Consider the following 26,504-nt stretch of genomic DNA (forward strand, 5'->3'; position numbering starts at 1 on the left):
GTGGGTGGGCTGAGGTGCCGTTCAACGCTGAATAGGCACGAAGGCCTGTAAACAAAATGTATTTATATCGCACCCATACCCGGCAGCCAACCGCCGCTTTATTTACGTATTCTGCACCTCCTGCCGACGCTTTTAAACTTAGCCGATATTGCCGCAGTTTTCACTGACGGGGCAGGGGACTGCCACGCTGCTAGGGGGAGTTTCTGGGTGTCTCCCATGGACACAGACGTCTTCAGCTGGGTAGGGACAGGGTGAGAGCTGGAACAACTCTGCTGACATGTAAGGGCCGTCCCAGGGCAAGGCTCCTCGGTCTGGGGGCTGAAAGGCGAGCCACGCTGGGTGGTTGGTGTGGGAGTTGTGGAGCAAGTAGGGGGAAAAAAAATCAACAAGAAAAAACCATCCAAATGTTTCACAGCAGGTAGAAAGCTAGGCAGAAAGCAAACTGAATGCTGTAAAGACAAAAGCCGAAAGCCGGCTATGGACTGTACAAAAAGAGTCAGTGCCACGGAAGGAGGTTATTTCTTCAACTGACCATAGGAGGCTTTTTGTGAGAAAACACAACACCTTTCTGCTACGGCACGGTACCGCAGCAGTAATGGGCCAGAGCGTGCGAGCGCCTTTGGCAGGATCGGTAACGGCCGGGGCACGGCCGAACGGCCAGCCCACCTTCCGCACAAGGAAAACACCATTCTCCTGGAACGCCACGCAGACCCAGGACAGGTAAGGCGGAGGCCGAGCCCAGGCGCCCCCATTGCCAAGGACCACCTTGGCCTTGCAGCGTCTCACGCTTCGGGGTGTTTTGCAGGCCGTGGCTAAGCTCAGGCCCCCTGCTCGTGGCGGCCCCCGGTCCCCCGGCGCCGGTCGGGCCCCAGCCCCCAGCCCCCAGCGCGGTGCGGCGCAGGGCAGTGACCCAGCAGGGCGGCCCCCCGGGCCCCAGCCCCCCCCCCCCCGCCTGGGGCCAGGGCCCCGCGGCCGCCGGCCCCTTCCTCCTCTGCCCGCTCCCGTCGCAGACGGCTCGGTATGTGTCACGAGCGGCAGCCGCGTTCAGCAGCTCTCGGAGGGCGCGCGGCTCTGCCCGGCCGTGACCGGGGCCCGCAGGGGTTTCCCGCTCGCCCCGAGAAGGCGCTGGCCCCGAGCCGGCGCGTCCCGCCCCGCCCGGCCCTCGGCGCCCTCGCGAGCTGAGCGCGGCCCGGCCAGCAGGGGGCGCTGGCGCTCACCGGCTGGGCGCGGGGGCGGTCCGGCGCGGTGGCGGGGCCGGTGGGGGCCGTTCCTTCCGGCCGCCCTTTAAGGGCCGCCCCGCGGGGCTCGGGCTTCCGGTGGCGCGTGCGCGGAGCGGCGGAGCGGGAGCGGTGCGTGTGGCGGCCGAAGGGCCGGTGCGTGTGGCGGCCGGGTCGCGAGGCGTCCCTGTGCGGTGCCGGGGCCCCTCTGCGGCCCGGCGTGGGAAGCCCGCGGCCGGCGGAGCCTGCTCGGAGCTGGGCGGGGAGCGCCGCGGCGGTCCGGCCGCCGGCAGCCATCCCCTGCGGTGGCCGGCAGCCCCTCGGGACGGCTGGAGGCCTGGCGGTGCCCGAGCCTCGCCTGCGGCAGCCGCCTGAGAGAGCAGCGCGGCCGTGTCCGGGGGCCGGAGAGCGCTGGTGGGTGAGTTCGGGCAGCGGGTGGGTCTCCGTGTGAGGTGAGGCCTGGCGCGGGCCGGGGGGTATCTCCGTGCGGGTCGGGCCGGGGGCCGGGGCGGGTGCCGGGGCGGGTGCCGGGGCGGGGGGCCGGGCCCCGCAGAGAAGCCCCGGCCGGGCATCGTTCGCTTTTCCACAATGTAGGGCTCTCCCCGGTTATTTTTTGTGTACTGTGTTTTGGGTCACCTGAAAGCCTTTGGCCGGTTACGTTTGGTGCGGGGAGATGGCAGGTGTGGACCCTGAAAGATCTCCGGTGGGGGGGGTGGGGGAGGTATTTCTTGCCTTAAAACTCTGAGCCCACCTCGTGTGTCATGTCGTGTTATCATGTCGTGAGTCTCGTGACTGTGGCAAATGGCTGAGTCGGGCGTTTTCTGATAAAAAATTTCTGAGCGTGTGCGTGTGTAGGCACGGGGAGATTTGTGCAGTGTGACGGAGCCCCTTGTGCTTCTGTGCTAATGTTTACCTGTTCTAGACCTCCAGAGTTGGAAAGCCTTTGTTTAGTGCCTAGTTGTGGCTGCGTAACAAATGTTTTAGCTGCTGATGGGTTATACCTCTGCTGCGAACTTCTTGCTGGGTGGCTTGATTGTTTCTGGTTGTCCGTGTAAATCTAGGCAGCTATTTTCTGCCCGGTGGTGAAGCCTATCGCTTTGGATAACAAAGGGCAGGAGTGCAATAAAGAAAAAGGTGATTCGTCTGCTGCAGCTCCTTGGAAACAATTCGTTCCTTATTTTCTGCCCTTGGGCAGGCGTTGTGCTTTCCAGATAATGCAGCCTCTCCTGTGCCTGTCCACGCCGTGCATTTTGTCCTGCCCTTGCTTGAAAAGGCTCTCCTTGCCTTCCTCCTCTCTGCTGCAGTTGCCTTAATCTCTCGCTGCTGCTGCTGCTGCTGCTGGAAGAGGGATAAAGGGAGTGTTGTCGATCGGGTTGTTAAAAGCTTTTTCGCGGGCTGTAACGCGCGGGAAAGGGGGGCCGGGGGGGGCGCAACTCAGTACGGGGTGGGGGGGAGGATCAGTTTGCGGGGAAAATGGGAAACCAACATCACCTTCCCCTCCTACGGCGCAGCCCGGCCGCACGGCTCCCCGGGGATGCCCCTGCCCGCGGGTGTACCGTGTGTGCGCCCCCCGCGTGGGGCGGGGGACGACGACACCCCCCCACACACCGTCGGCGGCACTGGGGCAACCCCTGCCCCAGGGCTCCGCGCTCGTACCCGGCTCTCCCCGCTCCGGCACGGCACGGGGCTGGACGCACCGAGGAGACCCCGGGGCGGCTTCTCGCGTCCGGGCGAGAACAGGGCCTGGCCCCGAGCGGCAGAGCGGGCACCGCCGGTAGCTCGGAGGAGCGGGGCCGGCTCGGCTCGAGGCGTCAGAGCGAAAAGGGATGAGAACCGTCCCGGAGCGTCCGGGGGTTGGGGGGGTCGGCGGATGGTCCGGTGTCCGGGTTCGGCTCCGTGCCGGGCCGTGGGGCAGCCGGAGCCGCGCCAGAGCAGGTGAGGAGCCGCATGGCCGGGCGCGCTGTGGGTCGGCGGGTTTCGGCTGTGTGGTCTCCCGGTCCGCGGAGCCCCCGGGGGGGCGGCGGGGTGCGGGCAGCAGCGGCCCCGGGCCGAGCGCTGTCGTGGGTCGGTGGTTGGGTTTTGGGGCCGAGCCCGTGCCCGTCCCCGGGGAGTAGGGGCAGCCCCACCCGGCTCTCGGCTGCTCCTCGTCGGGGTCGGGCGGCGGCGGCGGCGACCCCGGCGGGGGCTCCTGCGGTGCCGGGCGGGTCCCCCCTTGCCCGCGAGGCAGGCAGGGACGCCGGCTGCTGCCGCCGCGGTTTGCTGGAGGCGGGCTGGGCCCGGCCCCCTGTGGGGTTGGGGTGCGGGCCCGGCGGTGCCGGGGAAACGAGGCCTGCGAGAGCAGGAAGAAAGCGCTGCCGGGCCGGTGCTGGGCTGCCCCGCCGGGGTGCGGGGCCGGGCCCACGCAGTTCAGTTCCCAAGGCCTCCCCGACAGTGCGCGCGTGGGCCGTGGGGGTGCAGGGCTGCGGGGTGGCTGCGCTCTCCGCGGCCCTGAGCGTTGCCCGTGGGGACTGCGGAGGGGGCCGGGACGCAGCCAGGCTCAGCTGGTTTGGTCCCTGAGCGTGGAGAGCACAGCTCTTCTGTTCCTGGGCCTTGAGAGCAGGCTCCTGTGGCTGACGCCGGGGCCCTGAAACAGATCGAGTCGTGCGTTTTGAGGGCCTGAGCGAGGGGACTAAGTGGTGTGGTTTTGGGCTGAGGAGCAGAGGTCAAGTGCTGCGCCTTTGGGACTTGAGAACAGGCTCAGCAGCTGGGCTTTTTGGCTCAGAACTGGTCCCAAAGTGAGCTGGTTTGGGGGCCAAAAGCAGAAGCCGGTTTGGCTGCTTGTGGGGGTGGCGTGGGGGCATCGGGGGCTGCAGGGGAAAGCAAGGGTTGGGCAGGGTACGAGGACCCTCCCCGGAGGTGGGGGTCCGGTCACATCGGACCCCGAAGTTCGGGAGGCCGGCATGCACCAGAGCGAACTCGCCACCTGAGGCGGGTCTCTGGAGGAAGGGTGCTTTTTGGATCCAGCGCAGCGCACCCTCTTTGGGTCCAGCTCTTCTTTCTGCGCTGCTTAGAAGAGTTATTAACCAATTAATTAAACATACAAACTAAGTCACAACAGCTCTATCGGCTCCATCGTGGTTTGGAGCTCTGAATCGGTTTCATTTGGTGTCTAACACGTTTTTTCCCCGAGGAGAGGCTAGGTTTCAAGTTAATTAGTTTTCTCACAAGTGTGTCAGTCGATAAAATTGAGTTACGATTATTAAAACCACAAAGGTGACAGGAGTCTCACGGATCGGGTCTATTTCTGAAAATGTATTCATCCCATGCAAATGGCATCGGGATACAGATCATCTGCACTTCATGCTCTGACAAGACAAGATGCTGAGACAGGGATGAGCTCCAAAAGGACTACTGAAAAGAAAAAAAAAAAACGCACTTCATGAAGTCATGGGGGGTTTTTTTGTTTGCATTTGGGGGGGCGGGGTGGCTTTAACAAAAGAGTGCAGTGTTGGCTGGCAGCAGCCTGCAGAGCATTTTTGCTGCCTGATCTCTCCTGTTCTTCTCTTCCACTCCTCTTTCAGGGCTGTAATTGTCATTTGGATAGTTTTAGAAGAGCAGTTAAGTTCCTCGCCTGTGTCTCAATGTGCTGGTAATACCAGGAAGGTGAATGCTTGAACCGGTCGGGCGGGTGGGAATAACTTGGCTGCAGGTAGAACTTCTGAGGGAAGACCAGCAAAACCAGGAAGCAAATAGCAAGTTCCCAAAAAATGTGCGGGTGTCAAACACATAAAAGTTTTATTGCCGAATGTTTTGTTTCTGGCAATATGTTCCAAATGCCTATTTTTGGTAAACATAAATTTTCAGGAGATTCAGGGTTGTGTGTGGCAAAACATGTCCCTCTGTTTTTGTGCCCTGCCACACAAACGGCCGGCGGCAGGGCTCTCGGTTCCCCGCTCTCGCTATTGCCACAGCAGGGCTGCGATATTTAGACCTAAGGGATGGGTTTAGGAATGGAAGGAGAGAGAACGCCTGTGTTCTGTAAGGGCTATGAATGCTGACCCTTTGCCTCCGTCTGCCGCTTTTCCTGTGCGGGTGATGAAGCCGTTTTACTTTCCTCTGTTGTTCCTGGTCTAAGTAGTTGCAAGGCTGTCGCCGCTGTGGGTGTGCAATTTGTGTTGCTGTGTTTCTGTGGAGTCCTAGCTACGGCTCGCTTCTAGTGTGGCCAAGCGTCAAGGTAGGGCTTTCAGCTTAAAGCTTCAGAAGCGCTGCGCGCCGAGATGGGTGTAGGTGAAACTGCTGTTGGCGCCTGCAGCTGTGCTCGCAGGGATGCTGGGTGGCTCCGCATCAAACCGGCAAGGTGCGCGTGGACCTCCGTCGGGCTGCGCCCTGGGTGCGCGAGCGTGCCGTGTTTTTGCTGTTCCGGCTTGTATGTGCGAGGGCTTAACGTTTGATTTAATGCATTTCCTTTAACGGCAGGCTGTAGTTGGGCTCTAGATGGTATTCCTACGTGGGCGCAGGAGCTGTGGAATGGTTAAGCTGTTGCTGTGCCTCCAGGTGACTTGTTCAGTAACACTGTTTTTCCAGGTGCAGATGGATGAGTCGTGCAGGGCAACGGAGGAGAGCCCAGGGGAGCGCTGTAAGAAGGTGAGTCTGTGTGTAGTACTGGAGGGAAGATGTGACTGATGGCTATAGGGCTCCATTACGGGTTTTACTCTTTTTTTTTTTTTTTGTGATCTGAGGGTGCTAAGCGATGAGCCGAGCGTGATGTGGGCCCTGGAGGTGAGTCAGGCAAGGTGACCGGTGCTTGGTGGGCTGGAGTAGGTGTTCTTTTTCAGGTTATTCAGGGTTTTTTCTCCTTCTCTTCACTTTCCCAACCCAATTTGGGGCCGATTCCCTCAAACAGGGACTTCCCCCTGTGGGGCTGCTTATGCAGCCTGGGAGCTGCTGCCTGGGCACAAAAATACCTCAAACCCCTTGACTCTGGGCCTGCAATGAGGGGTGAAAATACAGGAAGAATTCTGGTGGAAAGAAAACAACTTGGGGCTTCTGGGAAAGCCAACTCCAGCTGGATTTGTGCGGCTGGAAAGGAAAAAAAAAGGGGGTGGGGGGAAGGAACAACAACCTAAAAGCACCCGCCAACCATTCTCATGCACAAAACCGAAAGTGAAAATGACCATTTTTTGTAGGGCAAAAGCACAAAAAATCCCCACAGAACTCAGTAGTTTGGAAAAGCAACCCCAATTATTACATGATGTAAAGAAGGCGGGGGAAAAAAAAAGAAAACCAAACCAAAACCCAATCACAACCCTGATGCCACATGCCTACAAGCAGTTCCTGGGGCTTATTCTGCGGGGGTGGGAACCCAACCTTGTTCCCCAGGTTTGCTGTGCTGCTTCTCCTCCCTCGAGACACTTTGCTGTTTGGTGCAGAGGCAATGAACGGCGCTGCTGGGGCTGCGAGGGGGAAAGGTGCAGAGGAATAGAAGCTCTGTGGATGCAGCCAAGTTACGGTTTCTGGATGGTATTAATCGAGAAGAGTAATTCAGATAATGCTGCTGCCCAGCGACCAGAATTGGGTACTGAGCCCGGGAGCCGCGCATGCGCGGTGGCGTCCCTGTGATCCCCATTGCTCTCTCCGCAGGTAACAGCCCTGCGATGCTGCGGTGCCTGCGAGGTGATGCCGCCGTGCTCGTTGCTGCTTCCTGGTAAGGAAAGGCCTCCTCCGCTCTTGCTGCAGCGTGGTGGTGTGTCGGACACGATTCCCTGTGTCGGGTGAGGCCTAGGGCTGCCGGCGAGGTGAGCGAGCCCCTTTGGTGGGTGCAGGGGTGTCTCCTTGTGTGCCTGTACTACTGGGGCTGGTGGGATGGGAAGCTTCAAATGACCCGCCGAGGCAGGCTTCTGGTATGCTAAAGGCGAGCGGGTGAGGGCAGCCCTAGGAGTTACCCGGGAGCTGATAGAAGGGAAGAGGGAAAGGAGGAGGAGGATGATGACCTTTTCCCCCTGCACCTTCTGGGTGCAGAAGATGGCCGACTCCCCAGCTCACCAGAGCTCCCCCTCAGCTTCCCCTGGCCCCCCTTGCCCCGTGCGCCTGCCCCCAGCTCCAGCACGGGCGAGCTAGGCTACGTGCCTAGGAAGCCTCATCTGGTAAGAGCTGTAAGACACCCACGTATTCTCTTCAGGTGGAGGACGGCCTAGAGTCTGGAGCTGCAGAAGAAGCAGGGAGGAGAGGAGGGGAAAGAAGCATCTGAACGGCTAAATTGTGCCAGCAGCGCTGAGAGCGAGAGTCGCGGTGAGTCCTGGGCCACTGGGGCCCCGTTGCCTCTCTTGTGCGTCCTGGGCCCTCCCTGTCTCTCCCCCGGCCCCCTCTCTTTCCTTACCTGCTGCAAAATTTACTTTTTTTTTTGGCGCCCCCCCCCCCGCACCTTCTTTCTCCATCTCGCTCTGAGTGTCTCCCTGCCTCCCCGTCTTTTCAGTCCTCCCTCTCTCTGTCCTGTAGCCTGTGGCTCCTTTTTCTTTCTCCGCCTCTCTCTGCCTGGCTCTGGCTCCGTTTTTTTTTTTTTTATTCCTCCTGCTCTGTCCTGTAGCCTGTCGGTGTTTTGTTGTTCTCTGGCTCTCTTGATCTGACTGCCTGTGTTACCGAAAAACGCGTTAAAATCGGAAACGACTCCTCAACACCAATTTAGTATTAAAGAGCAGGCATTCTTTATTCGCGGCGCCGGATGCACGGGGGATCGCTCCTCCTGGCGTGCGTACCTCACGCACCTTTCCCGTACAATTTGTAGATCAATGTTTTACGTATTCATACATATTCATTATTGTCCTGTCTGCTGATGGGTACAAACTTGCTCGTTCCGTATGTAAATCGCTGCGCAGGCTCGGTTGTCCTCTTCCGTTGTTCTCTTCTGTTACTTGGGTCGGTGGTGGTCTGTGAGTCGGTGGTCGCGATCTCCCCCTGCCGGAATTACCTTTTAGCTTCTCGGCTCTTACTCTTGGCAGTCTTGGCTAGTTTTCTCAGTCCGCTAAGCGAAACCGCGTTTTGTCATCCTTTTCTGACAGAAGCATGTTGTCTGTTGTTCTGCTGACATTAACGATCGCCTAGGGACTAAAATGCAGATCGACAGGTGCGCTGATTGGTACGCTCCATGTTCCCGTAATGGAACACCGTCTCTGGTTGGTTGATTTCATCGCTTTGGTTACACCTGTTCCTGTTGTTCAGTTTCTTCTTTTTTGGCTTTGTGTGATTCTCTCTGTGATTCTGTTTTTCTCTGCCTCGCTTTTCCCAGCTCCCCGTCCCTCACTTTTAATGCCCGTTATCCTTCACCAGCACACTCTCCCTTGGTTCCCATCCTCGTTTCTGAATTCCTCCTGCTTTGCCACGTAGCCCGTGACTTTTTTCTTAATCTCTCTCTGTCTGCCTCAACGCTCCCCCCGTGCTTTTTAATTCGTCTTCTCTGCTCTGTACCCTGCTACTGTTCTTGCCTTTCTGAGTTCTTCTCTGTCCAGCTCCCTTTCCCTATTCATGAATTCCTGTTCTTCCTGCAGCCACCGCTGTTCCCTGTGACCTCCATCTCTCTCTGTCCAGCTCCCTGTCCCTAGGTTTTAATTCCTGCCTCTGCCCGCTGTAGCCTGTCTAGATGTTTCTCTCGGCCTCTCTCTCTGTCCGGCTCCCTCTCTCTGTGTTCTAATTCCACGTTCTCTGTCACGTGGACCCGTGCTACTTGTTTGTCCTCATCTCTCTCTGTCCAGCTCCTTGCTGCGATGTTTTATTTCCTCATTTCCTCCCTCTCTGTCTTTGTAGCCCATTGCTGTTGGTTTGTTTTTTTTTTTTTCACTTGTTTCTTCATGTGTCTCTGTCTGCCTCCCAGTCCCTGATCTTTAATTCCTCCTTCCCTGTAGGCCGCTGTTCCTTTTTTCCATTCTACATTGTGTTCTCTTTGGTCTCGTGTTCTTATTCATTGATTCCCTCCTCGCTGCCCTGTGGCTTGTCCCCATTTTATTGTTGCTTCTCTCTCCCTCTCTCTGGCTTCTTGCCCCTGTTTTTAAAATTCCTCCCTCTCTTCTCTCTTCCCTGTAGGCCGTGTGATCTTTAGCCTTTCTCCATGTCTTTCTGCCCATCTCTCTGTGTCTATTCATTAATTCTTCCCTCTCTGCCCTGTAGCCTGTAGCTTCTGTCCTTTCTCCATCTTGCTGTCCCTGGCTCCCCCGTGACCCTATGCTAGAATTGTTTCTCTCTCCTCTCCGTACGCATTGCGATTCCTTTTGCTCTCTGTCTCCCTTTGTTTTTTTTCTTTTTTTTTTCTGGCTCCCTGTCCCTAATTCTTAATTCTCTGCCTTCTCGTGCCCCATGGTTTGTTCTGTGGGGTTCTCTTGCGGTTCCCTCGCAGTTCCCTCCAGTCCATACTGGGCTATATTGGTCTAGTCCATACTGGGCTATATTGGTCTGTCCCGGCTTCCTCCCACTTCTTTCCCAGTGCCTCACAGTAGGTCCCGGTTCCGTCCCTGGGATGAACTGTGAGGGAACTGTGAGGGAACTGTGAGGGAACTGTGAGGGAACTGTGAGGGAACTGTGAGGGAACTGTGAGTAGGGGGGCGGCCCCCCGGGCCCCAGCCGGCCCCTTCCTCCTCTGCCCGCTCCCGTCGCAGACGGCTCGGTATGTGTCACGAGCGGCAGCCCCGTTCAGCAGCTCTCGGAGGGCGCGCGGCTCTGCCCGGCCGTGACCGGGGCCCGCAGGGGTTTCCCGCTCGCCCCGAGAAGGCGCTGGCCCCGAGCCGGCGCGTCCCGCCCCGCCCGGCCCTCGGCGCCCTCGCGAGCTGAGCGCGGCCCGGCCAGCAGGGGACGCTGGCGCTCACCGGCTGGGCGCGGTGGCGGGGCCGGTGGGGGCCGTTCCTTCCGGCCGCCCTTTAAGGGCCGCCCCGCGGGGCTCGGGCTTCCGGTGGCGCGTGCGCGGCGCGTCGGAGCGGGGGCGGGAGCGGTGCGTGTGGAGGCCGAAGGGCCGGTGCGTGTGGCGGCCGGGTCGCGAGGCGTCCCTGTGCGGTGCCGGGGCCCCTCTGCGGCCCGGCGTGGGAAGCCCGCGGCCGGCGGAGCCTGATCGGAGCTGGGCGGGGAGCGCCGCGGCGGTCCGGCCGCCGGCAGCCATCCCCTGCGGTGGCCGGCAGCCCCTCGGGACGGCTGGAGGCCTGGCGGTGCCCGAGCCTCGCCTGCGGCAGCCGCCTGAGAGAGCAGCGCGGCCGTGTCCGGGGGCCGGAGAGCGCTGGTGGGTGAGTTCGGGCAGCGGGGGGCGGGTGTGTGTCTCCGGGCGGGGCCGGGGGGCTCCGTGCCCCGCAGAGGAGCCCCGGTCGGGCATCGTTCGCTTCCGAACAATGCAGGTCTGTCCGTGGTTATTTTCTGTGTACAGTGTTTCGGGCCACCTGAAAGCCTTTGGCCGGGTAGGTTTGGTGCGGGGCGATGGCAGGTGTGGACCCTGAAAGATCTCGGGTGGGGGGCGTGGGAGGTATTTCTTGCCTTAAAACTCTGAGCCCACCTCGTGTGTCATGTCATGTTATCATGTCGTGAGTCTCGTGACTGTGGCAAATGGCTGAGTCGGGCGTTTTCTGATAACTAACTTCTGAACGTGTGCGTGTGTAGGCACGGGGAGATTTGTGCAGGGTGACAGAGCCCCTTGTGCTTCTGTGCTAATGTCTACCTGTTCTAGACCTCCAGTGTTGGAAAGCCTTTGTTTAGTGCCTAGTTGTGCCGGCGTAACTGCTGTTGCGCCTGCAGCTGTGCTCGCAGGGATGCTGGGTGGCTCTGCATCAAACCGGCCGCCGGCCGGCTGGGTTGTGCCGCAGAGCATGCCGGGAGCTGTAGTCCTTGTGGCGCGCGGCTGCCGGGCGGCCGGGTTGTGCCGCAGAGCATGCCGGGAGCTGTAGTCCTTGCGGCTGCCGGGCGGCCGGGTTGTGCCGCAGAGCATGCCGGGAGCTGTATTCCTGGTGCAGTGGCTGCCGGCCCTGTCACGTGGTTCGCCGGGCGTGGCGGGAGGCGTGGTCTTCCGTCGCTCGGGTGCCGGGCGGCCGTGGCGCGTATGGTACGCGAGGTGTATTTTTGGGGTTGGATTCGTGTTGATTACTGGGGGCTTGCAGGTGCGGCCGCTTCCCGAGAAGCGGTGAGTTCCCTGGGAGCTGACAGAAGGGAAGAGGGAAAGGAGGAGGACGATGACCTTTTCCCCGTGCCCAGGGCGCAGATGATGGCCACCTCCCCGGCCCACCGGAGGTCCCGCTCAGCCTCCCCTGGCCCCCCTTGCCCCGTGCGCCTGCCCCCAGCTCCGGCACCTCCCCATAAGCGTGCTGCATAGCCTTAGGCCGCCCCCAGGCCCTGTCGTGAAGGCAGCAAGCCGTCCCTCAAGCGCACTGGATTCCCCCTTGGCGCAGGGGCCCTTAGCAGTAGCGTGGGGAGGGAGCGGTGTGTCCAGAAGCCCCTGCGGAAGGAGAGGCTTTGGCCAGGGTCGATCGACGGTAATGACGGTCGCTGTTTCTTCTTTCCCTCTCCCAGAGACCGTGCTGAGGACGTGGTTGCCTGTCCTTCCCCCGGGGATGCCGTTGCCTGCGGCCGTCTCAGGCTCGCGTGGCTTCTCTCTGCCCGTCCTCGCAGTGCAGGGCCGAAAAGGGATAGACAAAGCCCTTCCCGGCTGCGGACAGGAGCTGCCTCGGCTGAAGCTGGAGACGCCAACGAAAGGTAAAGAAGAAGAAACTGAAGGTGCTCTGGCTGCCAGCTGCCTTCCTGCCGCAGGCAAGAGAGAGCCTGTCCATGCAGGTGGGGGAGGAAGGATCCCCCTTCATAGCCCGCAGCGGGCCAGGCCACCAACGTGCACCGTAGGGTCTGTACGCGTAACCCGGAGTTGGGTACGGGCGTGTAGTGCACGAGCGAGCTAGGCTACGTGCCTAGGAAGCCTCATCTGGTAAGAGCTGTAAGACACCCACGTATTCTCTTCAGGTGGAGGACGGCCTAGAGTGTGGAGCTGCAGAAGAGGCAGGGAGGAGAGGAGGGGAAAGAAGCATCTGAACGGCTAAATTGTGCCAGCAGCGCTGAGAGCGAGAGTCGCGGTGAGTCCTGGGCCACTGGGGCCCCGTTGCCTCTCTTGTGCGTCCTGGGCCCTCCCTGTCTCTCCCCCGGCCCCCTCTCTTTCCTTACCTGCTGCAAAATTTACTTTTTTTGTTTTGCGCCCCCCCGCACCTTCTTTCTCCATCTCGCTCTGAGTGGCTCCCTGCTTCCCCGTCTTTTCAGTCCTCCCTCTCTCTGTCCTGTAGCCTGTGGCTCCTTTTTCTTTCTCTGCCTCTCTCTGCCTGGCTCTGGCTCCGTTTTTTTTTTTTTTTTTTATTCCTTCTGCTCTGTCCTGTAGCCTGTCGGTGTTTTGTCTTTCTCTGGCTCTCTTGATCTGACTCCCTGTGTTACCGAAAAACGCGTTAAAATCGGAAACGACTCCTCAACACCAATTTAGTATTAAAGAGCAGGCATTCTTTATTCGCGGCGCCGGATGCACGGGGGATCGCTCCTCCTGGCGTGCGTACCTCACGCACCTTTCCCGTACAATTTGTAGATCAATGTTTTACGTATTCATACATATTCGTTATTGTCCTGTCTGCTGATGGGTACAAACTTGCTCGTTCCGTATGTAAATCGCTGCGCAGGCTCGGTTGTCCTCTTCCGTTGTTCTCTTCTGTTACTTGGGTCGGTGGTGGTCTGTGAGTCGGTGGTCGCGATCTCCCCCGCCGGAATTACCTTTTCCCTTCTCGGCTCTTACTCTTGGCAGTCTTGGCTAGTTTTCTCAGTCCGCTAAGCGAAACCGCGTTTTGTCATCCTTTTCTGACAGAAGCACGTTGTCTGTTGTTCTGTTCGCATTAACGATCGCCTAGGGACTAAAATGCAGATCGACAGGTGCGCTGATTGGTACGCTCCATGTTCCCGTAATGGAACACCGTCTCTGGTTGGTTGATTTCATCACTTTGGTTACATTTCCCCTGTTTGGAAGTTCTGAAATAATAACTTTCTCAATACTTCCATCCTAGATCAATAATATTCCACTATGTCAGTTTAGTGTTTGCTTCATGTTCTGAAATTTTTCACTTGATTGTGGTCTCCAGGGTGTATGCAGGTCTCATTTTCTACCCAAAATTTTATTAATTTGTTGAAGTACCTCTGCAAAAAAATGTGGTGCTCTATCAGAGGACATTCCCGTTGGCACTCTAAATCTTGGTATTATTTCCTTCAGCAACGTTTTAACTACTACTCTAGCTTTGTCGGTGCAGCACGAGGAAGCTTCTGGCCATCTAGAAAATTTGTCAATCAGCACTGACAAATACTGCTCTATCTATTTTGTCTGGGTAACTCAGAGAACTTAATTTGCTGATAATTTCCGGGAGCATTTTTTGTTTTGTTACTCCTAAAGGTTGTTTCCTTTGGTTCAGGGGATTATTTCTAGGACAGATTGGACACTTAGCTACTATGGGTTTAACTATTCTTGTCACGCCTACACACGCTACAGATGTTTTTAAACTCAAAACCGTAGCGCCTACAGCCTAATGTGTTTGCTCATGGTTTTCTTTTGCAAGTTCTGTCATAACTTGTGGGGTTGTTGTTGTTATTACTTGTTTTTCTGGTGTTACCTACCATCTCTCTGTGTTTTGTGATGCTTCCAATTGTTCTGCTAATTGCTCATCCAATTTATTATATCTCGGTTTCAACTTTGGAATTCTGATCTGTTTTACTGGTACTAGTGCAAGGATACCTTGCTCTGCAGTCCTCTTTGCAGCTTTGTCGGTCAGTCGTTTGCTTATGTTTACAGCCGTCTGGCCAAATTGATGACCTTTGCAACGCTTTACCGCCACTTCTTTTGGTTTCTGCACGTCTTCCGGAAGTTGGAGAATTTCTTCTTTATGCTGTATTGATGATTCTTGGGCTGATGGCAGTCCTTTCTCCTTCCCAATAGCTCCATGATCGTGGATCACACCAAATGCACGTTTGGAATCAGTCTAGATATTTATCCTTTGTCCTTCTGCCATTCGCAGAGCTCGCTTCAATGCTACCAATGCTGCTTTCTGTGCTGAGGTGTTTGCAGGCAGCACCCCTGACTCCATTCCCTCGGCGGCGATAACGGCAGCATATCCGGCCATTCGCTTCTCTTCTCGCCCAGAGCTTCTTCCATCTGTAAACAACTCCAGATCAGGATTTTCCCAGAGGTTTGTGTCTCAGGTCTGGTCTGCTGGAATAGACTTGTTCAATAGTTAGCAAGCGATCGTGTTCTAAATTGTCCGTAAGGTTTTCTGTTGTTAAAAACATAGCAGGATTCAGTATAGCAGTAGTCTTCGATTCCACATCGTCTTGTTCTAACAGAACAACTTGATATTTCAACATTCTGCTAAGGGATAGCCAACGACCCCCCTTTTGTTCTAAAACAGTCACCGCTATGTGCGGGACATATACTGTCATCTTCTGTCCCATTGTTAACTTTGGGGCTTCCCGGATCGGCAGCGCTGTTGTTGCTACTGCCCGTAAACACCTAGGCCATCTTTTACTCGCGTGGTCAAGTTGTTTGGAGAAGTAGCCCACAGGTCTCTTCCAGGTTCCCAGTCGCTGCGTCAGCACTCCAAGGGCTAAATGTTGTCTTTCGTGGACAAACAACTGAAGAGGTGTAGCGAAATCAGGTAGGCCTAATGCAGGGGCCATCATCGAGGCTCTTTTCAGTTCCTTGAATGCCGTTTGGCATCCGGGCGTCCAGGTTAAATATTTATCCTTTTGAGTCTTTCAATGCCTCAAATAATGGTTTTACATACAGTCTATAGTTCAGAATCCAGAGCTGATGCTATTTCATTGTTTTCAGAAAAGCTCTCAGTTCCTTCGGGCTGCTAGGTTTGGGAATTTGACAGATAGTTTCTTTCTTTTCACTTTCTAATTGTCTTTGTCTTTGAGATATTTCAAATCCTAAATAAATGGCTGCTTCTTTTCCTATTTGGGTTTTGTTTCTGGAAACTCCGCATCTTCCTTGGCCCAGAAAATTTAAAAATTTCAAAACATTTTTCTTTACTTTGTGCCGCTATCAGAATGTCATCCGCATTCTGTAACAAGATGCCTCTCCCTGGGTTCTGTTTTTTCTATATCTCTAATTTTTTTTTGCCAGCTGAGTCTCAAGTATCGTAGGACTATTTTTAAATCCTTGTGGAAGTATGGTCCATGGTAGCTGTGTCTTTCATTCTGTGGTGGGGCTTTCCCATTCCAAAGCAAATAGGCTTTGACTTTTTATGCCTGGAGGTATGCAAAAGAAGGCGTCCTTCAAATCTAGTACAGTAAACCATTTATGTTCCTCCTTTAAAAGAGGTCAGTAAAGTGTATGGATTAGCTACTACCGGATGTATATCTTGGACCACCTGATTTATAGCCCTTAAATCGTGAACTAGCTAATACTCTTTGCCTCTAGATTTCTTTACTGGCGACACAGGAGTACTATATTCTGATTCACATGCCACTAAAAGCTCATATTCTGAAAAATTTTATAATTAACTTCTGTAATCCTTTTCGAGCCTCTCGCTTAATAGGGTATTGTTTTTGTCTTACGGGCTTGGCTCCAGGCTTTAAGGTTACTTTTACTGGCTCTGCCCACTTAGATCGCTCCGGAGCTCCGCTCGCTCAAACCAAAGGAATTACTACGTTTTCCACTTCCTTGGGAACCCGTTCCTCCCTGGAGGAATCCTGTAACATAAACGCTCTCGCCTCTGTGGCTTTTGATTCTGGTATTAGTGATTTAATCTCTCCATCTTTAAAAGTTACTTGAGCATCTAATTGACCTAATAGATCTCGTCATAACAGAGGCAGTGGACATTCAGGCATATGCAGAAACTGGTGAGTTGCCCATTGCTTCTCCAATTTAAACTTTAATGGCTCTGAGAGGGGCTAATTTTTCTTTGCCCTGTTGCGCTAGCAACATCTACTGATTTATGATCAAATTTCTCTTCACGTGTATTCAATACCAAATAAGTGGCTCCCGTATCTACCAAAAATTCTATTTCTTCATTCCGTAGCTTCAGTGTAACCAGGTGTTCAGCTAGGGTTGATTCCCCTGGTCTCCTTCATGCCGAGCTACTTCAAGCATTTAACCCAGATCTCTGGATTCAGGTTGTTCTAGTTTCTGAAGGTTGTTTTCTCTCCCCCCGCCCCCATCTGGGGCTGATTGTCTGATGAATATAGAGACCAACTGAATTGCTTTTTCTGGTTTTTCTGGGTTCAAATGAGTATATTTTCTGGTGGTCACCTTCAGTCTTTCCATAAAGGCTGAAGGGGACTCACTTAATTCTTGTCTCACTTCATAAATTTTGACCAATTTATTGCTTTTGGCATTGCTTGTCTTACTCCAAATAAAATCTCTCTCTGACATCGAGTCAACATTCCCCTGGGTCCTGGCTGATTAGGGTCCCACTCGGGATTTGTAGATGGAAAATTCTTATTCATTGTTCTCTGTAAATTCCCGTTAGCATGTGCTCCCTGCACCTGCCTTCTGGCTGTATTCCATACTATTTTCTTGTCAGTTTCATCAAGCGAAGTATCCAGTATCACAAGTAGAGCAACACTCTTTCAAGTTCTCACCACGTTTTCCTCTTTTCAGAAACATTGCCGTAGAATCTTGTGGACATACCTCACGCTGTTTCTGCTGCTCGGGATGATTCCACGGTGTAAAGAACAAATCAACATATGCCACTTCTTCCCGTTTGCCTTCCCTTTTTACAAAACAACATTAATTGCAAGATGGTACGATATTGCAATGTCTCATGTTCTGGCCATTTGTGCCCACCTTCCAATTGATACGTTGGCCACCAATGATTGCAATATTCAATTAATGGTTTCCGAGTTAGTGGGTCACCGCCCCCGACGTCTTTCCAGTGCTTCAAAATACATCCCAAAGGTGTTCTCTGTGGGATAGGTTTCCTACTCAGTAATGCTCCCGTCTCCCAGTCGACTAGTAGTTGTGATAGTGCACTATCACAACTACTAGTCAGAGGGACTCCAACCCCCGTTAGAGGTCTCACTGGAAATCTGCCACTGGGATCTGTAGCCCCCTGCTAGATATCCCTGGAGACTTCAACCCCCTGTTGAAGACTCCCCTACCCTCGGGTCCCGCTCCACAGGCTTTCGCCTAGCAGAGACTTACCAACCGAGGCACCTCTTGGCCCCAACCCTGCGTGGCTTTCGCCGCGCCTTACGGGCAGGCCTGTGGGACTCAAACCCGCTGTCCTATCCTATGTGGGAAACTAACCCCACGTATTATTCTACCTAAGTTTCTTCTTCAAAGAATGCCTTGTTTACCTCAATCCAGGGGATCTTGCTCAGAATTCTCTGGCCCGGGGATCGGAAGCTCTCCCGGAGAATTCCTCGGGGCCGGCTGCAGGTCCCACGATCCCACGGATCCGTCGAGATTCAAAAGCAGGTTCCCACCTGGGGTGCCAAAACTGTTACCGAAAAACGCGTTAAAATCGGAAACGACTCCTCAACACCAATTTAGTATTAAAGAGCAGGCATTCTATATTCACGGCGCCGGATGCACGGGGGATCGCTCCTCCTGGCGTGCGTACCTCACGCACCTTTCCTGTACAATTTGTAGATTAAAGTTTTACATACTCATACATAGTCATTATTGTCTTGTCTAGCGATGGGTACAAACTTGCTCGTTCCGTATGTCAATCACTGCGCAGGCTCGGTTGTCCTCTTCCGTTGTTCTCTTCTGAGTAGGTGGTGTTAGTTGGGTCGGTGGTGGTCTGTGAGTCGGTGGTCGCGATCTCCCCCTGCCGGAATTACCTTTTAGCTTCTCGGCTCTTACTCTTGGCAGTCTTGGCTAGTTTTCTCAGTCCGCTAAGCGAAACCGCGTTTTGTCATCCTTTTCTGACAGAAGCATGTTGTCTGTTGTTCTGCTGACATTAACGATCGCCTAGGCACTAAAATGCAGATCGACAGGTGCGCTGATTCGTACGCTCCATGTTCCCGTAATGGAACACCGTCTCTGGTTGGTTGATTTCATCGCTTTGGTTACACCTGTTCCTGTTGTTCAGTTTCTTCTTTTTTGGCTTTGTGTGATTCTCTCTGTGATTCTGTTTTTCTCTGCCTCGCTTTTCCCAGCTCCCCGTCCCTCACTTTTAATGCCCGTTATCCTTCACCGGCACACTCTCCCTTGGTTCCCATCCTCGTTTCTGAATTCCTCCTGCTTTGCCACGTAGCCCGTGACTTTTTTCTTAATCTCTCTCTGTCTGCCTCAACACTCCCCCCGTGCTTTTTAATTCGTCTTCTCTGCTCTGTACCCTGCTACTGTTCTTGCCTTTCTGAGTTCTTCTCTGTCCAGCTCCCTTTCCCTATTCATGAATTCCTGTTCTTCCTGCAGCCACCGCTGTTCCCTGTGACCTCCATCTCTCTCTGTCCAGCTCCCTGTCCCTAGGTTTTAATTCCTGCCTCTGCCCGCTGTAGCCTGTCTAGATGTTTCTCTCGGCCTCTCTCTCTGTCCGGCTCCCTCTCTCTGTGTTCTAATTCCACGTTCTCTGTCACGTGGACCCGTGCTATTTGTTTGTCCTCATCTCTCTCTGTCCAGCTCCTTGCTGCGATGTTTTATTTCCTCATTTCCTCCCTCTCTGTCTTTGTAGCCCATTGCTGTTGTTTTGTGTTTTTTTTTTTTTTTTCACTTGTTTCTTCATGTGTCTCTGTCTGCCTCCCAGTCCCTGATCTTTAATTCCTCCTTCCCTGTAGGCCGCTGTTCCTTTTTTCCATTCTACATTGTGTTCTCTTTGGCCTCCTGTTCTTATTCATCGATTCCCTCCTCGCTGCCCTGTGGCTTGTCCCCATTTATTGTTGCTTCTCTCTCCCTCTCTCTGGCTTCTTGCCCCTGTTTTTAAAATTCCTCCCTCTCTTCTCTCTTCCCTGTAGGCCGTGTGATCTTTAGCCTTTCTCCATGTCTTTCTGCCCATCTCTCTGTGTCTATTCATTAATTCTTCCCTCTCTGCCCTGTAGCCTGTAGCTTCTGTCCTTTCTCCATCTTGCTGTCCCTGGCTCCCCCGTGACCCTATGCTAGAATTGTTTCTCTCTTCTCTCCGTACGCATTGCGATTCCTTTTGCTCTCTGTCTCCCTTTGTTTTTTTTCTTTTTTTTTTCTGGCTCCCTGTCCCTAATTCTTAATTCTCTGCCTTCTCGTGCCCCATGGTTTGTTCTGTGGGGTTCTCTTGCGGTTCCCTCGCAGTTCCCTCCAGTCCATACTGGGCTATATTGGTCTAGTCCATACTGGGCTATATTGGTCTGTCCCGGCTTCCTCCCACTTCTTTCCCAGTGCCTCACAGTAGGTCCCGGTTCCGTCCCTGGGATGAACTGTGAGGGAACTGTGAGGGAACTGTGAGGGAACTGTGAGGGAACTGTGAGGGAACTGTGAGGGAACTGTGAGGGAACTGTGAGGGAACTGTGAGGGAACTGTGAGGGAACTGTGAGGGAACTGTGAGGGAACTGTGAGGGAACTGTGAGGGAACTGTGAGGGAACTGTGAGGGAACTGTGAGGGAACTGTGAGGGAACTGTGAGGGAACTGTGAGGGAACTGTGAGGGAACTGTGAGGGAACTGTGAGGGAACTGTGAGGGAACTGTGAGGGAACTGTGAGGGAACTGTGAGGGAACTGTGAGGGAACTGTGAGGGAACTGTGAGGGAACTGTGAGGGAACTGTGAGGGAACTGTGAGGGAACTGTGAGGGAACTGTGAGGGAACTGTGAGGGAACTGTGAGGGAACTGTGAGGGAACTGTGAGGGAACTGTGAGGGAACTGTGAGGGAACTGTGAGGGAACTGTGAGGGAACTGTGAGGGAACTGTGAGGGAACTGTGAGGGAACTGTGAGGGAACTGTGAGGGAACTGTGAGGGAACTGTGAGGGAACTGTGAGGGAACTGTGAGGGAACTGTGAGGGAACTGTGAGGGAACTGTGAGGGAACTGTGAGGGAACTGTGAGGGAACTGTGAGGGAACTGTGAGGGAACTGTGAGGGAACTGTGAGGGAACTGTGAGGGAACTGTGAGGGAACTGTGAGGGAACTGTGAGGGAACTGTGAGGGAACTGTGAGGGAACTGTGAGGGAACTGTGAGGGAACTGTGAGGGAACTGTGAGGGAACTGTGAGGGAACTGTGAGGGAACTGTGAGGGAACTGTGAGGGAACTGTGAGGGAACTGTGAGGGAACTGTGAGGGAACTGTGAGGGAACTGTGAGGGAACTGTGAGGGAACTGTGAGGGAACTGTGAGGGAACTGTGAGGGAACTGTGAGGGAACTGTGAGGGAACTGTGAGGGAACTGTGAGGGAACTGTGAGGGAACTGTGAGGGAACTGTGAGGGAACTGTGAGGGAACTGTGAGGGAACTGTGAGGGAACTGTGAGGGAACTGTGAGGGAACTGTGAGGGAACTGTGAGGGAACTGTGAGGGAACTGTGAGTAGGGGGGCGGCCCCCCGGGCCCCAGCCGGCCCCTTCCTCCTCTGCCCGCTCCCGTCGCAGACGGCTCGGTATGTGTCACGAGCGGCAGCCCCGTTCAGCAGCTCTCGGAGGGCGCGCGGCTCTGCCCGGCCGTGACCGGGGCCCGCAGGGGTTTCCCGCTCGCCCCGAGAAGGCGCTGGCCCCGAGCCGGCGCGTCCCGCCCCGCCCGGCCCTCGGCGCCCTCGCGAGCTGAGCGCGGCCCGGCCAGCAGGGGGCGCTGGCGCTCACCGGCTGGGCGCGGTGGCGGGGCCGGTGGGGGCCGTTCCTTCCGGCCGCCCTTTAAGGGCCGCCCCGCGGGGCTCGGGCTTGCGGGGGCGGGAGCGGTGCGTGTGGAGGCCGAAGGGCCGGTGCGTGTGGCGGCCGGGTCGCGAGGCGTCCCTGTGCGGTGCCGGGGCCCCTCTGCGGCCCGGCGTGGGAAGCCCGCGGCCGGCGGAGCCTGCTCGGAGCTGGGCGGGGAGCGCCGCGGCGGTCCGGCCGCCGGCAGCCATCCCCTGCGGTGGCCGGCAGCCCCTCGGGACGCCTGGAGGCCTGGCGGTGCCCGAGCCTCGCCTGCGGCAGCCGCCTGAGAGAGCAGCGCGGCCGTGTCCGGGGGCCGGAGAGCGCTGGTGGGTGAGTTCGGGCAGCGGGGGGCGGGTGTGTGTCTCCGGGCGGGGCCGGGGGGCTCCGTGCCCCGCAGAGGAGCCCCGGTCGGGCATCGTTCGCTTCCGAACAATGCAGGTCTGTCCGTGGTTATTTTCTGTGTACAGTGTTTCGGGCCACCTGAAAGCCTTTGGCCGGGTAGGTTTGGTGCGGGGCGATGGCAGGTGTGGACCCTGAAAGATCTCGGGTGGGGGGCGTGGGAGGTATTTCTTGCCTTAAAACTCTGAGCCCACCTCGTGTGTCATGTCATGTTATCATGTCGTGAGTCTCGTGACTGTGGCAAATGGCTGAGTCGGGCGTTTTCTGATAACTAACTTCTGAACGTGTGCGTGTGTAGGCACGGGGAGATTTGTGCAGGGTGACAGAGCCCCTTGTGCTTCTGTGCTAATGTCTACCTGTTCTAGACCTCCAGTGTTGGAAAGCCTTTGTTTAGTGCCTAGTTGTGCCGGCGTAACTGCTGTTGCGCCTGCAGCTGTGCTCGCAGGGATGCTGGGTGGCTCTGCATCAAACCGGCCGCCGGCCGGCTGGGTTGTGCCGCAGAGCATGCCGGGAGCTGTAGTCCTTGTGGCGCGCGGCTGCCGGGCGGCCGGGTTGTGCCGCAGAGCATGCCGGGAGCTGTAGTCCTTGCGGCTGCCGGGCGGCCGGGTTGTGCCGCAGAGCATGCCGGGAGCTGTATTCCTGGCGCAGTGGCTGCCGGCCCTGTCACGTGGTTCGCCGGGCGTGGCGGGAGGCGTGGTCTTCCGGCGCTCGGGTGCCGGGCGGCCGTGGCGCGTACGGTACGCGAGGTGTATTTTTGGGGTTGGATTCGTGTTGATTACTGGGGGCTTGCGGGTGCGGCCGCTTCCCGAGAAGCGGTGAGTTCCCCGGGAGCTGACAGAAGGGAAGAGGGAAAGGAGGAGGACGATGACCTTTTCCCCGTGCCCAGGGCGCAGATGATGGCCACCTCCCCGGCCCACCGGAGGTCCCGCTCAGCCTCCCCTGGCCCCCCTTGCCCCGTGCGCCTGCCCCCAGCTCCGGCACCTCCCCATAAGCGTGCTGCATAGCCTTAGGCCGCCCCCAGGCCCTGTCGTGAAGGCAGCAAGCCGTCCCTCAAGCGCACTGGATTCCCCCTTGGCGCAGGGGCCCTTAGCAGTAGCGTGGGGAGGGAGCGGTGTGTCCAGAAGCCCCTGCGGAAGGAGAGGCTTTGGCCAGGGTCGATCGACGGTAATGACGGTCGCTGTTTCTTCTTTCCCTCTCCCAGAGACCGTGCTGAGGACGTGGTTGCCTGTCCTTCCCCCGGGGATGCCGTTGCCTGCGGCCGTCTCAGGCTCGCGTGGCTTCTCTCTGCCCGTCCTCGCAGCGCAGGGCCGAAAAGGGATAGACAAAGCCCTTCCCGGCTGCGGACAGGAGCTGCCTCGGCTGAAGCTGGAGACGCCAACGAAAGGTAAAGAAGAAGAAACTGAAGGTGCTCTGGCTGCCAGCTGCCTTCCTGCCGCAGGCAAGAGAGAGCCTGTCCATGCAGGTGGGGGAGGAAGGATCCCCCTTCATAGCCCGCAGCGGGCCAGGCCACCAACGTGCACCGTAGGGTCTGTACGCGTAACCCGGAGTTGGGTACGGGCGTGTAGTGCACGAGCGAGCTAGGCTACGTGCCTAGGAAGCCTCATCTGGTAAGAGCTGTAAGACACCCACGTATTCTCTTCAGGTGGAGGACGGCCTAGAGTCTGGAGCTGCAGAAGAGGCAGGGAGGAGAGGAGGGGAAAGGAGCATCTGAACGGCTAAATTGTGCCAGCAGCGCTGAGAGCGAGAGTCGCGGTGAGTCCTGGGCCACTGGGGCCCCGTTGCCTCTCTTGTGCGTCCTGGGCCCTCCCTGTCTCTCCCCCGGCCCCCTCTCTTTCCTTACCTGCTGCAAAATTTACTTTTTTTTTTTGCGCCCCCCCGCACCTTCTTTCTCCATCTCGCTCTGAGTGGCTCCCTGCCTCCCCGTCTTTTCAGTCCTCCCTCTCTCTGTCCTGTAGCCTGTGGCTCCTTTTTCTTTCTCTGCCTCTCTCTGCCTGGCTCTGGCTCCGTTTTTTTTTTTTTTTATTCCTCCTGCTCTGTCCTGTAGCCTGTCGGTGTTTTGTCTTTCTCTGGCTCTCTTGATCTGACTCCCTGTGTTACCGAAAAACGCGTTAAAATCGGAAACGACTCCTCAACACCAATTTAGTATTAAAGAGCAGGCATTCTTTATTCGCGGCGCCGAATGCACGGGGGATCGCTCCTCCTGGCGTGTGTACCTCACGCACCTTTCCCGTACAATTTGTAGATCAATGTTTTACGTATTCATACATATTCATTATTGTCCTGTCTGCTGATTGGTACAAACTTGCTCGTTCCGTATGTAAATCGCTGCGCAGGCTCGGTTGTCCTCTTCCGTTGTTCTCTTCTGTTACTTGGGTCGGTGGTGGTCTGTGAGTCGGTGGTCGCGATCTCCCCCGCCGGAATTACCTTTTCCCTTCTCGGCTCTTACTCTTGGCAGTCTTGGCTAGTTTTCTCAGTCCGCTAAGCGAAACCGCGTTTTGTCATCCTTTTCTGACAGAAGCACGTTGTCTGTTGTTCTGTTCGCATTAACGATCGCCTAGGGACTAAAATGCAGATCGACAGGTGCGCTGATTGGTACGCTCCCTGTTCCCGTAATGGAACACCGTCTCTGGTTGGTTGATTTCATCACTTTGGTTACATTTTCCCTGTTTGGAAGTTCTGAAATAATAACTTTCTCAATACTTCCATCCTAGATCAATAATATTCCACTATGTCAGTTTAGTGTTTGCTTCATGTTCTGAAATTTTTCACTTGATTGTGGTCTCCAGGGTGTATGCAGGTCTCATTTTCTACCCAAAATTTTATTAATTTGTTGAACTTCCTCTGCAAAAAAATGTGGTGCTCTATCAGAGGACGTTCCCGTTGGCACTCTAAATCTTGGTATTATTTCTTTCAGCAACGTTTTAACTACTACTCTAGCTTTGCCGGTGCAGCACGAGGAAGCTTCTGGCCATCTAGAAAATTTGTCAATCAGCACTGACAAATACTGCTCTATCTATTTTGTCTGGGTAACTCAGAGAACTTAATTTGCTGATAATTTCCGGGAGCATTTTTTGTTTTGTTACTCCTAAAGGTTGTTTCCTTTGGTTCAGGGGATTATTTCTAGGACAGATTGGACACTTAGCTACTATGGGTTTAACTATTCTTGTCACGCCTACACACGCTACAGATGTTTTTAAACTCAAAACCGTAGCGTCTACACCCTAATGTGTTTGCTCATGGTTTTCTTTTGCAAGTTCTGTCATAACTTGTGGGGTTGTTGTTGTTATTACTTGTTTTTCTGGTGTTACCTACCATCTCTCTGTGTTTTGTGATGCTTCCAATTGTTCTGCTAATTGCTCATCCAATTTATTATATCTCGGTTTCAACTTTGGAATTCTGATCTGTTTTACTGGTACTAGTGCAAGGATACCTTGCTCTGCAGTCCTCTTTGCAGCTTTGTCGGTCAGTCGTTTGCTTATGTTTACAGCCGTCTGGCCAAATTGATGACCTTTGCAACGCTTTACCGCCACTTCTTTTGGTTTCTGCACGTCTTCCGGAAGTTGGAGAATTTCTTCTTTATGCTGTATTGATGATTCTTGGGCTGATGGCAGTCCTTTCTCCTTCCCAATAGCTCCATGATCGTGGATCACACCAAATGCACGTTTGGAATCAGTCTAGATATTTATCCTTTGTCCTTCTGCCATTCGCAGAGCTCGCTTCAATGCTACCAATGCTGCTTTCTGTGCTGAGGTGTTTGCAGGCAGCACCCCTGACTCCATTCCCTCGGCGGCGATAACGGCAGCATATCCGGCCATTCGCTTCTCTTCTCGCCCAGAGCTTCTTCCATCTGTAAACAACTCCAGATCAGGATTTTCCCAGAGGTTTGTGTCTCAGGTCTGGTCTGCTGGAATAGACTTGTTCAATAGTTAGCAAGCGATCGTGTTCTAAATTGTCCGTAAGGTTTTCTGTTGTTAAAAACATAGCAGGATTCAGTATAGCAGTAGTCTTCGATTCCACATCGTCTTGTTCTAACAGAACAACTTGATATTTCAACATTCTGCTAAGGGATAGCCAACGACCCCCCTTTTGTTCTAAAACAGTCACCGCTATGTGCGGGACATATACTGTCATCTTCTGTCCCATTGTTAACTTTGGGGCTTCCCGGATCGGCAGCGCTGTTGTTGCTACTGCCCGTAAACACCTAGGCCATCTTTTACTCGCGTGGTCAAGTTGTTTGGAGAAGTAGCCCACAGGTCTCTTCCAGGTTCCCAGTCGCTGCGTCAGCACTCCAAGGGCTAAATGTTGTCTTTCGTGGACAAACAACTGAAGAGGTGTAGCGAAATCAGGTAGGCCTAATGCAGGGGCCATCATCGAGGCTCTTTTCAGTTCCTTGAATGCCGTTTGGCATCCGGGCGTCCAGGTTAAATATTTATCCTTTTGAGTCTTTCAATGCCTCAAATAATGGTTTTACATACAGTCTATAGTTCAGAATCCAGAGCTGATGCTATTTCATTGTTTTCAGAAAAGCTCTCAGTTCCTTCGGGCTGCTAGGTTTGGGAATTTGACAGATAGTTTCTTTCTTTTCACTTTCTAATTGTCTTTGTCTTTGAGATATTTCAAATCCTAAATAAATGGCTGCTTCTTTTCCTATTTGGGTTTTGTTTCTGGAAACTCCGCATCTTCCTTGGCCCAGAAAATTTAAAAATTTCAAAACATTTTTCTTTACTTTGTGCCGCTATCAGAATGTCATCCGCATTCTGTAACAAGATGCCTCTCCCTGGGTTCTGTTTTTTCTATATCTCTAATTTTTTTTTGCCAGCTGAGTCTCAAGTATCGTAGGACTATTTTTAAATCCTTGTGGAAGTACGGTCCATGGTAGCTGTGTCTTTCATTCTGTGGTGGGGCTTTCCCATTCCAAAGCAAATAGGCTTTGACTTTTTATGCCTGGAGGTATGCAAAAGAAGGCGTCCTTCAAATCTAGTACAGTAAACCATTTATGTTCCTCCTTTAAAAGAGGTCAGTAAAGTGTATGGATTAGCTACTACCGGATGTATATCTTGGACCACCTGATTTATAGCCCTTAAATCGTGAACTAGCTAATACTCTTTGCCTCTAGATTTCTTTACTGGCG

The 26,504-nt window shown here is 54.8% G+C and overlaps 2 long non-coding RNA genes across 17 annotated transcripts in view; both read left to right on the top strand.

The window, feature by feature from the left end:
* LOC142048997 (uncharacterized) overlaps nucleotides 1-26,504 on the top strand; it is a 170,145-nt gene that overhangs the window by 74,069 nt on the left and 69,572 nt on the right. For 12 of the 16 annotated variants that reach the window (XR_012657589.1, XR_012657587.1, XR_012657586.1 and 9 more), the window contains 3 exons: nucleotides 5,781-5,840; nucleotides 6,837-6,900; nucleotides 23,016-23,125. This is a non-coding gene — a long non-coding RNA (uncharacterized LOC142048997). Of the gene's footprint in view, nucleotides 1-5,780; nucleotides 5,841-6,836; nucleotides 6,901-12,171; nucleotides 12,275-18,193; nucleotides 18,217-22,678; nucleotides 22,758-22,876; nucleotides 22,900-23,015; nucleotides 23,126-26,504 lie in introns of those variants that run through there. The other 4 variants (XR_012657593.1, XR_012657600.1, XR_012657599.1 and 1 more) reach the window with 4 other exon arrangements.
* LOC142049000 (uncharacterized) lies at nucleotides 6,907-9,900 on the top strand. Its single transcript, XR_012657604.1, has 3 exons — nucleotides 6,907-6,991; nucleotides 7,375-7,484; nucleotides 8,252-9,900. It is a non-coding gene; the product is annotated as an uncharacterized LOC142049000 (long non-coding RNA).

This window comes from Phalacrocorax aristotelis, chromosome 30, assembly GCF_949628215.1.
Source record: "Phalacrocorax aristotelis chromosome 30, bGulAri2.1, whole genome shotgun sequence".
NCBI lineage: Eukaryota > Metazoa > Chordata > Aves > Suliformes > Phalacrocoracidae > Phalacrocorax > Phalacrocorax aristotelis.